The 14,211-nt window shown below is 39.8% G+C and overlaps 1 protein-coding gene across 7 annotated transcripts in view; it reads left to right on the plus strand.

Moving 5' to 3' along the window:
- TBL1XR1 (TBL1X/Y related 1) overlaps window positions 1-14,211 on the plus strand; it is a 220,624-nt gene that overhangs the window by 165,334 nt on the left and 41,079 nt on the right. Inside the window, exon 1 of one of the 7 annotated variants that reach the window (XM_034438949.3) lies at window positions 7,747-7,880. The exons of the other annotated variants lie outside the window; for them this stretch is intronic. The gene's annotated coding sequence lies outside the window, so the exon portion shown is untranslated. Of the gene's footprint in view, window positions 1-7,746; window positions 7,881-14,211 lie in introns of those variants that run through there. 7 annotated transcript variants of the gene reach the window in all.

Consider the following 14,211-nt stretch of genomic DNA (forward strand, 5'->3'; position numbering starts at 1 on the left):
CTAGCATCATTTGCATTGCTTATAATTAATTTCAGGCAATCTATGAGCAGCATTTTCAACATAGGGATGGGGATTAGTAACTATTTCAGATGTAACTGTCAGAACTGCCATCCTGCACTTCAGCTTCACTTTGCTAGATGCCAACCTGCCGTAGACTATGGGGGTAGGGAGCTGCTGGGAGGGGAAAACAGAAACCACTCATTGTGCCTTCTTGTGACATTGGTTCATCGTCCGAAGGCCACAGTCCTGAGAGTGACATGCAACGGCTCACCATCTACCTGCCAATGCAGGGACTGTTACGGAAACAATTCCTTCTTAATGTAACTGGTCAATAGGGAGATAACGGGTGAGGAACGGGAAATGGAAAGTTAACTGGGGAAACCTTACGCACAAACTCTTAGTTCTGGCCTTGCTGTACTATGACCACTTGGTTTTAGTAAAAAGTATACCTTTCACACAAATGGAGTCAAGAGCCTGAGTGGTGCAGCAGACTAATGCTACTGTTAAAGGTAGTATTTAGCTTCCAGCTGCCTGCAGTTACTGTGAGTTCAGTTCTCACCAGGCTCAAGGTTGACTCAGCCTTCCACCCTTTCTAAAGTAGGTAAAATGAGGACCCGGTTTGTGGGGGCAATATTTATTTATTTATTTATTTATTTATTTATTTATTTATTTATTTATTTATTTACTTACTTACTTACTTACTTACTTACTTACTTACTTACTTACTTATTTATTTATATATTTATTTATATATTTATATATATATATATATGCCGCCATTCTCCCGAAGGACTCAGGGCGGCGAACACAAGTTAAGAAACAAGTAAAATAAAATCATAATTTAATACAAATAAGCTGACTTTGTATAAAATATACAAAAGTATGAAGGCTATTGCTTAACGCATTGTAAGCTGCCCTGAGTCTCCGGAGAAGGGCGGCATATAAATCAAAATAAAAAAGGTCTTTCTTTCCTAGGAACCCAAGTTGGGGCAGGTGTGACAGTAACATAGTCTTTATTTTAACTGCTGCCACTGACATTCCTGTTGAATATTTGTTTACATTTATATTGTAATAGTACCAGCAGTACAAGTTGCAGTTTCTGCCAGAGTTTACAGGTCTCATTATATAAGTAAAGATGTAGTGGGGAGGAATTTTCTTCTTCTAGCCATAGTGCTTTTTGATCATGATGAGCTTACAGAAGAGCTAGTTACATTATTCCTCCTAAGTCTGGCATCCAATATTGGGTTGTCAAAAATTATACTTCAGGGAAAAAGTGATGCTATATATCCATGGATTAACCATAGGGGGTTGCAAAATCTTCTGGATTTGAAATGTTTCAAGGTTGAAATAATACTTCTATTTGAAGTGGATAATTCCAACTATTCTGGAAGTGTTCCAAACTCAAAACGGATGTTTTGGGTTAAAATAGATGGAACAACTGTTTTAAACTTGAAAAGTTTCAAAATGATTGCCATACTGTTCTAAATTGTTATTTAATAGCAAAGAGCTCAGGTTGTATGGCTTATAACTGCTTTAAGAGACATCACTTTTGGTGGCGTTTTGGTCGTTTCCATGTAGTAGAAATGTAGAAATGATTTGTTATTGCCTTCTTCCAGGCTGTTATTTGTTTTTGCTTTAATTTGGCTTTCCTATGATGGCCTCTCATCTGTATTAACCCAGCTAATCCAGTATAATTTTCTGAGAGCAATTAGTGTTGACTACTTTCCTACATAGGGCTGGGTAAAAGCTCCTTAAAAAGATTTTGAAAGAAAGAAATTGCTGCTATTATTTGTTGAGTGCAGGACATGCAATTTCTCTGCTCTTGATATAGCGTTTCCTACTTTGGAAATTGTGGTGCAGTTATTGACTATACTTGTGATTTACCTCCAGTCTTTCCATAAGTTTTTAGCTACAAGAAATAAGATCCTTCCTTCCTTCCTTCCTTCCTTCCTTCCTTCCTTCCTTCCTTCCTTCCTTCCATCCATCCATCCATCCATCCATCCATCCATCCATCCAAGCAGCAATTTAATAAATAAGCATCTTTCCCCCATTTTGTCCATGATATTAAAATTGCAGATGTTTGGACTTTTATTACTTTCTTGAAAGGCACTATTAGTAGCAAAACTGACTTTAGTGCTTAGTGTGAGTTGAGGGCTGGTTTTGATAGACTATTTCTAGAAAGCTTCCAAATTATCTTTCCAGGTGGTGCCAAGAAGAGTATTTCATTTTTTCTGTCTACTGCTCAATCTTACTTGTGAGTGAAATTCTGGCCTATCGGCAAGGAAAAAATGATTTGGTGTTCCTCATGTGAAGGAAGTTCAGTGTACTGTTTTGATAGGACAGAGATTTGCCCCCATTGCCTATGATCCTCCCAACTTGAAAATAATGATGAAGCATATTTTATCTTATAATATATGACAGGGGTCCCTAACCCTCAGGCCGCAGCCCCAAACAGGCTGCAGCCCACTCGGAACCAATCTGTGTGAGCAGTGGATTCTTGTGCAAGCTGCAGGCATTTTTGCGAGCACGCAAAGCTCCATTTGTGCGAGTAGCGGGCACAAGCAGCTGCCGCTTGAGCAAATGGAGGTCTGCACACTCGTGCAAGCACCTGACTTTCACACAACAATCCCTTCTACTTCGCCCCCCCTCCCACCAGGCCACCAAGACATAAAGTTTGGGGACTGCTGATATTTAAAATATATATTTGAGAAATACTCCATGTCTGTATTTAGTCCTGTTCTACTAGAAATGGCCGACCTACTGTCTACGGAGATTGTCAGTCATCCAGGTCATGGCTGTCCCTAAGGTGCTTTTTTAAGAGGCAACTAGATTTTCTGATTTTTCTTTGAAGACGTTTCGCTTCAAAGAAGCAAAATGTCTTCAAAGAAAAACCAGAACGTCCAGTTGCCTCTTGAAAAAGCACCTATAGCACGACCGACCTACTGTATGCATGCAACTATTTTGAGCATTAATGCTTAGTCTAGCAGCCTGTGAGAATGTAGCTATCATTTTAGCGTTTGTTTTCCGTTAACATTAATCTCTCCCCAGCTCTTTAAAACAATAAACAAAACCCTGTAATTTTCTTTCCTTAGAAAATTCCAAACTGGCTGTGTCACCTCATTTGTTTTTTCTGTTCACTTTTACCGAGAGAGATAAGACCTGGCTGCCTTAAATTAGGTCACTAAAGCTTAAAAATCTAAGCAGGCAAACATTTGCCCATCATCGGGTATCATATTGATGGAAAAGGTAAAAGGAATGTGAGGATTTTGCAGGGAAAATAGGAGATAGGAGCTACAGGAGAATACACAAAGATACCCCAAATTCAAAGATTACATAGCATTCTCTGACAAGGACATGACAGGAGTAGGCCAATGGATAGCTTGCTTTGGGGGCCAAAGATCTCAGCTGCCAGGCAGACTCATACCAAGGAAGATAATAGCCTTGAATAACCTAGTTCATCAGAGAATTTCTCAAACCTTTCAAGTAGCTTAAGCTGTCAGTAATTAATGCCATATTTTATCTATGCAGTGATTTTCAGAGGTAAGCAGTATTCAGAGCTGAAGCAGGAAAAATAGTTTAGACCAGGGCTGTCACACTCCCAGCCTGCAGGCGAGATGCATCACACGCTGGCCACGCCCAGTTTAGTGAAGGGTGGGGGAAGTTGCAATATCTCACCCAGCCGCCCTATTTAGGGTGACTCGCTCCCTCCTTAATGTAGGGGGAGCGGAGGAGCCCTTGCAGGGTAGAGTTAAGTTTGTGCAGTTTCTGTCGGATAAAGTTGCTCAGATTCGGATGGACCTGGACTCTGATTGGGCAATACCAACAGAGATGACGGGGGCGGGTCTTAGTCCTATTGTGTGGGATGAGTTTGAGCCAGTGACTCCTGAGGAAGTGGACAAAGCTGTAGGTGCGATGAGTTACTCCACATGTTTGTTGGACCCGTGCCCCTCCTGGCTGGTTTTGGCCAGCAGGGAGGTGACACGAGGCTGGCTCCACGTCCTTGAGGGAGAGGTCCTTCCAGCAACCATTAAAGGAGGCGGTTGTAAAGCCCCTCCTCAAGAAGCCTTCCCTGGATCCAGCAGAATTAAAGAACTTTCGGCCAGTCTCCAACCTACCCTTCGTGGGAAAGGTTGTAGAGAAAGTGGTGGCACTTCAGCTCCTGCGGTCATTGGATGAAACGGATTATCTAGACCCTTTTCAGTCTGGCTTCAGGTGGGGCTACAGCATGGAAACTGCCTTGGTCACACTGATGGATGATCTCTGGCGAGCCCGAGATGGGGGTCATTCCTCTATCTTGGTGCTACTTGACCTCTCAGCAGCTTTCGATACCATTGACCATGGTATCCTTCTGGAACGACTAAGGGAGTTGGGAGTGGGAGGCACCATGTTACGGTGGTTCTCCTCCTATCTCTCTGGTCGGTCACAGTTGGTGTTGGTAGGAGGACAGAGGTCGACCCCTAGGCCCCTCGTTTGCGGGGTGCCTCAAGGCTCGGTCCTCTCTCCCCTCCTATTTAACATCTACATGAAACCGCTGGGTGAAATCATCCAACGATACGGGGTGGGATATCAACAATATGCTGATGATACCCAGTTGTATATCTCCACCCCGCGTCAGTTCAGTGATGCAGTGGATGTGATGTGCCGGTGCCTGGAGGCTGTGAGGGTCTGGATGGGAGTCAACAGGCTCAGACTTAACCCAGACAAGACCGAATGGCTGTGGGTATTGCCTCCTAAAGACTATGTCGATTGTCCATCTCTGGTCCTGGGGTGGTGGTGGGGAGAAATTGTCCCCCTCAGAACGGGCTCGCAATCTGGGTCTCCTTCTAGACTCACAGCTAAGATTAGAGCAACAAGCTGTGGCTAGGGGGACTTTTGCACAGGTTTGCCTGGTGCACCGTGACCCTACTTAGATCAGGAGGCTCTCCTCACACTCACTCATGCCCTTGCACCTCACGGTTGGATTATTGCAACACGCTGTACATGGGGCTACCCTTGAAAAGTGTTCAGAGACTACAGTTGGTACAGAATGCAGACACTCGAGCTATTGTGGGTGCACCTCGATACACCCACATTACACCAATTCTCTGTGAGCTGCACTGGCTCTCTATTGGTCTCCGGACACAATTCAAGGTGTTGGTTATTACCTTTAAAGCCCTACATGGCTCAGGGCCAGGCTATCTTCGAGACTGCTTTCTACTGCATAGCTCCCAGCAACCGGTAAGATTCCACAGAGTTGGTCTCCTCCGGGTCCCGTCAGCTAAACAATGTCAGCTGGCGGACCCGCAGGGGAGGGCCTTCTCTGTGGCTGTCCCAGCTCTCTGGAACCAATTACCTCCTAAGGTCCGGATTGCCCCCACCCTATTGGCCTTCTGGAAAGTGGTGAAGACCTGGCTTTTCTGGCAGGCCTGGGGCCGTTGATCTCGCTGCTGCAATCTTGCGAGACCCGGCCATGAATGGAGTGTATGGGTTTTTAATGTTTTTTTTTAAAAAACAACTTTTATGGTATATTGTTCACATTATTTTTTTGTTGTAAGCTGTCCAGAGTCCCCAGGGAGTTGGGCGGCATAGAAATGCGACAAATAAATAATAAAATAAATAAATAAATATGTCATGTGACAACGCCGTGACGATGTGAGTTGCCACTCCTGGTTTAGACCTAGAGAAGCACACCTGGTGAACTTGAAAGGGGGCGCCTTAAAGAAGCCATATCTATTCCCTGCCACTCAGCTAGAAGGCATCAGGCATATGTGAATATCATCATTTTCCCCTTTTTGTTGCTACACTGCTTCATTCTATTTACAATATAATGTTTAATCTTAAATCCTTTTACTCTTTTGTGGCTTTTTAAAGGGTTGTAAAAAAAATTTGGGCGGGGGGGCTACAGGTAGTCCTCGACTTAAACGGTTCCTTTAGTGACCATTTGCCATTACAACAGTGCTGAAAAAAGTGACTTATGATCGTTTTTCACACTTATGACCGTTGCAGCTTCACCATGGCCACATGATCAATATTCAGACACTTGGCAGCTGATTCATATTTAGGATGGTTGTAGTGTCCGGGGTCATGTGAATGACCTCTTGCGACCTTCTGACCAGCAAAATCAGTGGGGAAGCCAGATTCACTTAAGAACCGTGTTACTAACTTAACAACTGCAGTATGATTCATTTGACAACTGTGGCAAGAAAGGTCGTAAAATGGGGCAAAACTCACTTAACAACTGTCTTGCTTAGCAACAGAATTTTTCACCCAGTATTGGTTGTAAATCAAGGAAACCCATTTTAAGGTTTCCAATATTTGTTTTGTTCTCTGCTCCAGATTTTTATTCTGCATGTAGATTTCAGAATATTACACATTTTACTTCCAGGTATCCTTTTTCTTTCAGATATCCTGTAGGGAAGTATATTTAAAAACATTAAGAAAATAATTGTATTTTACAATTTAAACCTTTTAATATTTTGTGTGCGTGTGCATGCATCTTATGAATCAAGAAAGTTTGAAGACTACTACTTTGCATGCTTCCTAGCCTGGTGCCTTCTTAGGATTTGAAGGAAAATTCCTATTTAATAATGTGATTTAGACTGATTAATCAAGAAGAAAATATTTAGTCTATTGTTATCCCTTTTTTTTTTTTAATCGTTAAGTCTCATCTCATTCAGTACAATACTGAAGCAGCTTGCAAAATTAAGCTAATTTCGTTGACATGTAGAAAAGCTTCTTTTGTAATTAAAGAAAAATACATCTAGATCAGTTATGCACAACTGGCAATCAAATTTAAAAAATACTTCTGCATGAAATCGATTTGGAGTTTCAGCAGACCATTAGAGGAGGGACATCTCCGCTTTTGATTCTGGCTCTACCTACCACGGGGATGTAGCTTGCCGCAAAGTTAACTCAGCAGAAGTACAGCCCTTGGTAGGAAGAAAAATGACTTTGTTGCTTCTTATCTAAGGAAAAGGATTCCTTTTCAAACATTGGGTTGCCTTATGCAACACTACACATAGTGTGGGCACCTATTCAAAAAATATTGAAATGTATTTAATTAAATGTATTTAATGAAATATTGAATAAGTATTTAAATTTTACTTATTTATAATTTAGATTCCTAAGGCCATCAAAGTCAACAGCAACTCTTAAACAAGAGTCTTGAGTAAGAATGCTGAATTTTAAAAGATTAGTTCAAGTAAAGTATAATTGAGAAAAAAATGTTTCAGACAATCCCTAATACCTGTAATTTGTGAAAACTATTTTTAAGGAAAAAGCAAATTTAGGTATCATGAAATTGTAGAGACATTTTTGCTGGTCAACTTGGAAAAAAACCTGCTCTTAACATTAATATGATTACACCCACAAAAGTCTAGAAATTTGACGGGTTATAGAGGTAGATCAATAACTTTCTGCAGGGGGCAATATTTAAGTACTCAGAAGAAGGTTTGCACACTATAGAAATATCAGAGTTAATTCAAATTAATACCTAATAAATACTGCTTGATAAAAGACATAATGCATTTAGAATGTATGAGCTACCTATTCATTATACGAATTTGCTTCTGTAATGACTTTTAAATGAATGACTTTTCACCCAGCTTCATTTCTCCTTTGAGTTATGCTAGGGCAGTTTATTGAATCTTAGGGGAGGCTCATTGGAAATTATCGTTTTGCATAAACTATATGAAACTTGGCGTAATGTATAATATTTCATGGATAAATCAGGACAAAGCTTTGATCCTCTCTTTGGTTAAATTGCAGCTGAGATACCTACCTAATGGCAAGGGTGAATACAGAAACTTGGGGAAGAATAATTCAATACTATCATATTTGCTGGGAAATATGAATAGAATAATGTAATGGCTACCCTGGAGGCAGAATGCTGAAAATAATAGGTAAAGATGTGATGGCCTGAATTTTTTTAAATACATTTTTTTAACAAATCAGATCTTGTTTTGCTTTTCTGAGAATTGAAGAGTGAACATTTACAAAACACTAATGAAATGCTTTATTTATAAAATAATGAATACAGTAAAAAAGATGCTGAACTATTGCTATTCTTTATATTTCCAAAATGTTTTTGTTTCATTCATAATAGGGTCTGTGTTGAGTGTCAGAGTACTGTAATCCATGTGCACAGATGGCAGCAATCAATCAATCACCATTTCCTCTTTCATTAAATAGCTCAATATACAGTCTTTTCTCCCATTTTCCCCCATAGCAGCAGTCCTTTGGATGAGTTGTACTGGGAACACTGTCATTTTCATTAAAGAAAAAGTATGATGAATTGAGTCCTGATCTGCTTGTTGGTAGTATGGTGAATTGAGTCCTGATCTGCTTGTTGGTTATAATGTGCAGTTGGATTAACCTTGAGGAACACTTGATTAACCTTGAGCTGCAATTAAGTCAACTGTCAGATAAATCTGAGGCTGGACAGAAATGCAAAAAATGAGTAAGCATCTGAGATACAACTCTCCCTAGTTGTCATGATGATCAAGGGGAGGGGGGGACACTTTCAGATTTGCATGATTCTGTTACTATAACCTTATAATAAAGGCATATTAGCATTTACAACTCTGGCACCTAGACTGGTATACCTTGAGGGACTGACAGGGGTTGTCTGTTGCTGATTTTTTTAAAAATCTAGAGTTCGGTGCATCTCTTATGACTGGGCCTGACTGGATGTGATTGATTTATTTCATTGCTGGCTGGTTTCTTTATTTACCAAACTGAGAGCATTGAGCCTTTCTGGCTTTTTTAGAATTCTTCAGCTTTTAATTCACAACACAGTTAGTGAATGGACAACACACAACACACCAAACATGATAATTGTGTAGCAGATTCAAGTTACAGGTATTTCATGGTTTCTAAAATAGCAAAGTGAATTTACGTTAGTAAAGGGGAAAAATAAGCTTATTGCATTAAATTGCTTTTTTTGGTGTGGGGAAATGTTTGCAAGGCTTACATATTTTTGCATTTTTACCAACAAAGTAAGGAGATACAGTCCAGTAGAACTCTATTGTTATTAATTTTGACTTTAGAGATGGAATTTAGTGCAATTATCCATTCTACTACAGCCTTCCACTTTAGTTTTGAGAGAGAGTGGGTTTTACATATTACGAAGTCTGTAGACACCACTATTCCAAGATGCTTTACTTTCAAGAATGAAAGGCAGAACCAGACTGTCTGCAAAGCCTAACATCAAGTTCTGGCATATGATCTCTATTTCCAAGAATGACTTTGGGCACTCACCAATAAAAAAGTTGAATAACTGCAGTCTAATGGTTTGTTTGGAAGTTGGGAAGCTGAAGGTGATAAGGGAGCATCTTGTAGAGTTAGTGAGTTTGGGGGTCAGAGTTACTTTTTTTTCTGAACATACCCATACTTGCTCTCAAATCTACAACTAGTCTAGAATGAGACAAAACAAGTGGTTACGGCCTAATCCTGTATTGCCTTCTACAAAACTGTCCTTTGTAAGTTCCATTGATACAGAGGAGAGCCTTAAGATACATTTCCAGGTTGTCAACCGTAAAATCCTTCATATGTCCCTGCAGGAATACTTTTCTCTGGTTTCTCTTATCGTCTCCTCATTTGTTAAGATCAGTTGGAGTTAGCATGCTCCAGGTCCCATTGGTAAAGCAGTAGCATCTTGGAGCTGGAACCTGTGTCTGCCCCTAATTTTTGACTAAAATCTCTTATTTCTATGGACTTCAACCCAAACTCCCCTTGAGCAGGCCTTTGGACAGGATCATTTGTGACCTTGAGGTTGACTTTGAGTGACCTCTATCAGAGTCAGCATAACTTACGTATTGTCTCCCTGACATGGATTCTTAATATATTTTTCATGCTATTGTTTTGATTTATTTATATTTGTATAAATATGCTATCAAAATTTTGCTTTTCCTAATCTGCCAGATGCACATTATCTTCTTGGGCATCAGAATGAACAGGGGAATAAATTAAAGAAGTATCACTTAAAATAGGTTTTATTGCCAGTCTTAATTTAGCTTGCTCATATTGTCCTTTCCTACTTTGACTTCTTTGTTTGTGTTCTTGTTGTCTGTGTCTGCAAGAAAATAATTGAAGGACATTGTTGCAAATACTGTTTTTTGGCTGGATGTTGAAAGAGATTGTTTTCCTAAACTTTGTGAATGTGTTGTGAGACATGTACAAATTACTTCACAGCTGTAACTTTCACATCAGTAAAGTTAATATCAACATTGAGGCATAGCCCATAAGATACGGTAAAAGGTTAGGTCAGCATTTCTGCTTCATTCCCCTGTTATGTATTAGGTATTTATAATGCGGCCATAAAATCCATCCAAGATTTGAAACTTGGCATCAACATTGGAAATCTGAAGTAACTGTTGATGTGAAACTGTGACATGATCAGCCAGCATTGCTGCTGTGTGTCATGCCCTCATCCTTGGGCAGCCAGGATGTTTAAATTTGGATTGGGGAGGTCATATTTCAGTGGCCACTTTGGTTACAAGAAGATTCCTGTATAAATCTGGCTGGGCACTGTCTTCCAGCTTCAAACATTTTTTTCATGGTGGCTACAGACAGGATTTTTTAAAAAAAGGAACAGCCAAAAACTAAGAGTGTGTGTGTGTGGGTGTATATGGACCATGAACAATTGTGTTCCAAGTATGATCATTCCAATATGTGTGGTTTGATAGCCTCCACATAAGAGGCATGGAATTTGAACTCATTCTGTACCGCTGCATATTCATTGGTACCGAGACTTTGTACATTGTTTATCCAAACACTGGTCTCCCTTTGACTCTTACTGCAATCTGAGTACAGTAGAACCTGATTCATACCAACAAAAACGGGGAGGGAGAAGAGAAAAGCATTTTTGGCAGAGGTTAGGCCCTGGCTGGATAAACACAGGGGCTTATTTATAATCCAAAAGCAATGAAGAGCAAGTAGGCAGCCCATGTAAATCAAGGCCCCATTGAGGAGAAGCAAGGAGAGACCAACTCTAATTCAAATATAAAGGCATTTGGGAGGTGCATTTCCTAATTGCACCATTTTCTCTTTTCTCATCAACCAGACCACACAGTCTCATTCTTGTCTATTCTTTGGCGGTTCCTTAAAAAATTCTCTTGGGAAATTTTTAGTATTAAGTAAACATCATAGAAAGCAGAGAATTGGATTGCACGGTTTTGACTTTCTTAGTTTTGCAAGAAATGACTGAAATCTAGAACTGGATCTTACTAAGGCAGTTATGATAAGTGTAGCAGCTGCTTCTCCTTTTTAAGATCTTCATTGCAACATGGGATTTCAGAAGAGAGAGTGTGTGTGTCCAAGATGCACTTTTATAGAATAATGTAAGAATTAAACATGCCTTTTTAGTAAGGATTTGATTGTTTGTGTTCTGACATATTCTCACCTGATCAGATTTCTGGATGGTTGTGATTTAATGTATCTATGGGTGATAAGCCTGTTATTCAACAAATTAATAAGATTTTGACATGACCCAAAATTAGACATAGACAATCCCTGTCTGGCTGGAGGCTACAAATTAATTCTGCAATGAGTGTAAGGCTGCAGGATCTTTTGTGGTGAAAATTACAGGTATAAAATCCAGAGTGGAAAGGGAAAAGTTGTCTCTCTTAAGAAAACACCTGTCTCTGAAAAGTCCCTGAGGCATTGATCCCAAACTGTTGGGCTGTGGTGACATTTGACAGCTTGACATTGTAAATTGTAGGCACTTTAAAAAAAGTAAAGTGGCTGGTGTAAGAATGGACATGCCCATCCTCAAAATGGCTGCCACGCTTGCTTTGCCCATTCACAAAATGGCTGCCAACCACAAAGCATTAGTGATTGATGGCAAACTATTTTTTACTTCCCTTTCTACTTTCCCTGGATGCATCCTAACAATCAAGTATGCCTTTAACACTATTTTCTAGACAAATAGGTGTCCTTATAAACAAAGCACTGGGCTACTGTGATCACCACTTTTACTTCTAAGAATGTTTACAATAGCAATGCATAATCTGAGAGCCATAGTCTGTTGCCTTCTTTGAATTCCGCCATTTTTTTTAAGGGGGAAATTATGGACAATTATATATGGACTATATTTTATTAATTAAATTAAATGTGTTATTGTGTCCCTTTTTCACTCTAGTCATGTTCACTTTTTTTTTTGCAGAGCTTTGATCCCCTTTCAGCCTGGGGGCGAAAAAAAACTAACCTGTGGAATTTAAGACACTGAAAATAAAACACCAATTTTGGAAGCTAATGCCTTACGTTATGGCATGCCAGCTTCTTTTTAAAGTTTGATTTAAAATTAAACCAGTCTTTTTTTTAAAAAAAGCTGGCATCAGGAGAGGTGTTTTTGGGTTTCTTGCTGTCCAGGGTGCCACGTGTGGGTTTCTATTCTTGAAACAACACATTTTATATTTCTGGGCTTTTTGTTCTTCGTGAAGAATCCTGATTCTCCTTTCTTGGCCAAAATTGAGGCAACATTTGGATAAGATTTTAATTAAGGCTGGAGTCCAGGCGATATACCTTGTGGTAAAGCAAGAATTTCTGCTGTGCTTTTGCTGCTTCAGGCATGCAGAACATGAAAAGATCACAGTGGACAAAGGCAGGCATGCTTATTTTGGATGTCTCTTGAAATAATCAGTACCTGTAGATTAGGCCTTTCTAATCAGGTTAGTCTGTGATACTCTCACTGGAAAAAATAATCCCCATTTAGTTCACAAGCTTCCTTTGATTTGTCATTCGCTGTTGGGTGTTTCAAATACTTATGCCATACTGCCCTCTCATGTCCATTCTGATGGAAGCCTCTTATCATATATATTCATAATACGATTTTATTTCTCTCATTCCCTTTTTCTCTTGAAAGAAAACACTTTGATCAACCTTCGGAAAACATTTTGAGGCTGGGTGATTAGTGGGCTCTTAACTTTTTTTTTTTTTTTAAAAAAAATCAGTTTTAGTAAATAACACCCCCCCTCCCCCAACGGTATATTAAAAGACAAAAAAAATCCTATGGCTATATTTTAACAACCATTTTGCAGGATATTTTTTTTAATTACTTACTAGTTGAGTGTGATTTCCTTCAGACTGCTGTTTATTTAAAAATGTTGCTTTCCTCCCAAATCCCCAGCCTGTCACTGCAAATTTAATCTTTGATGAATAAATAACTATTCCTGTACATCAACTAGAATATCTCCTTCAGTGCTTTGAGTTATATATCTTGGTTTTGCTGATTCCTTTCCCTTTCCCACTTTTGGGGCTACTAGGGTGCTTATATTCTTGCAACTGCAAAAATATTGGTTGAGCGAGGAGTTATTTGCCATAGCTGGAAAGATCAAACAAATCAAAACATGGTTGAAAGGTAAAAATCTCCTTGAACTGAATTTGAGTTCTAGAGACTTTATGACCACGGATATAGCCACGTAGCATTTTTGGCAGTAGAGGATAAGTGCTTTGTCATTGCCTTCATCTATGATTTTTATTTCTTATTCTAACCCCAAATATTGGACTTTGCTTGTGGTTTCCCATCCATGCATGAACCAGATCCTGTTTCAAGTTCAAGCAAAATGGGCTAGAAACAGCCACCAAGCTGGTCAAATCATTGCTAGGATTTCTCAAGTGTGGACATACATATTGTATGTGTGTGCATATACATGCAGTGTAAACAGCTGTTAGGAAACCAGACATGTTCTCTTTGCTTGTTTTTCTCTCTCCCACACTTATATTCTAACTTTTCCACTTACCCACTCAAACCCTTCTTCCTACAGACATCAGTATTTTTATTCTTGTATGCCATTGGCACGCAGTGGCTCAGACGCTGAGCTTGTCGATTGAAAGGTCGGCAGTTCAGAGGTTCGAATCCCTAGTGCTGCGTAATGGAGTGAGCTCCCGTTACTTGTCCCAGCTTCTGCCAACCTAGTAGTTCGAAAACACATTAAAAAAAAACGCAAGTAGAAAAATAGGGACCACCTTTGGTGGGAAGGTAACAGCATTCCATGTGCCTTTGGCATTTTGTCATGCCGGCCACATGACCACGGAGACGTCTTCAGACAGCGTTGGCTCTTCAGCTTTGAAACAGAGATGAGCACCGCCCCCTAGAGTCAGGAACGACTAGCACATATGCACGAGGGGAACCTTTACCTTTACCTTATGCCACTGAATTGAACCAGTTCACAGCAATTTACAGTAGAAATCAAACTAGAAATCCAGTGAAATCGAACAGTAATATTTTGTAGG

This window comes from Pantherophis guttatus, chromosome 6 (genome assembly GCF_059756535.1).
Source record: "Pantherophis guttatus breed Tessera chromosome 6, ASM5975653v1, whole genome shotgun sequence".
Classification (NCBI taxonomy): domain Eukaryota; kingdom Metazoa; phylum Chordata; class Lepidosauria; order Squamata; family Colubridae; genus Pantherophis; species Pantherophis guttatus.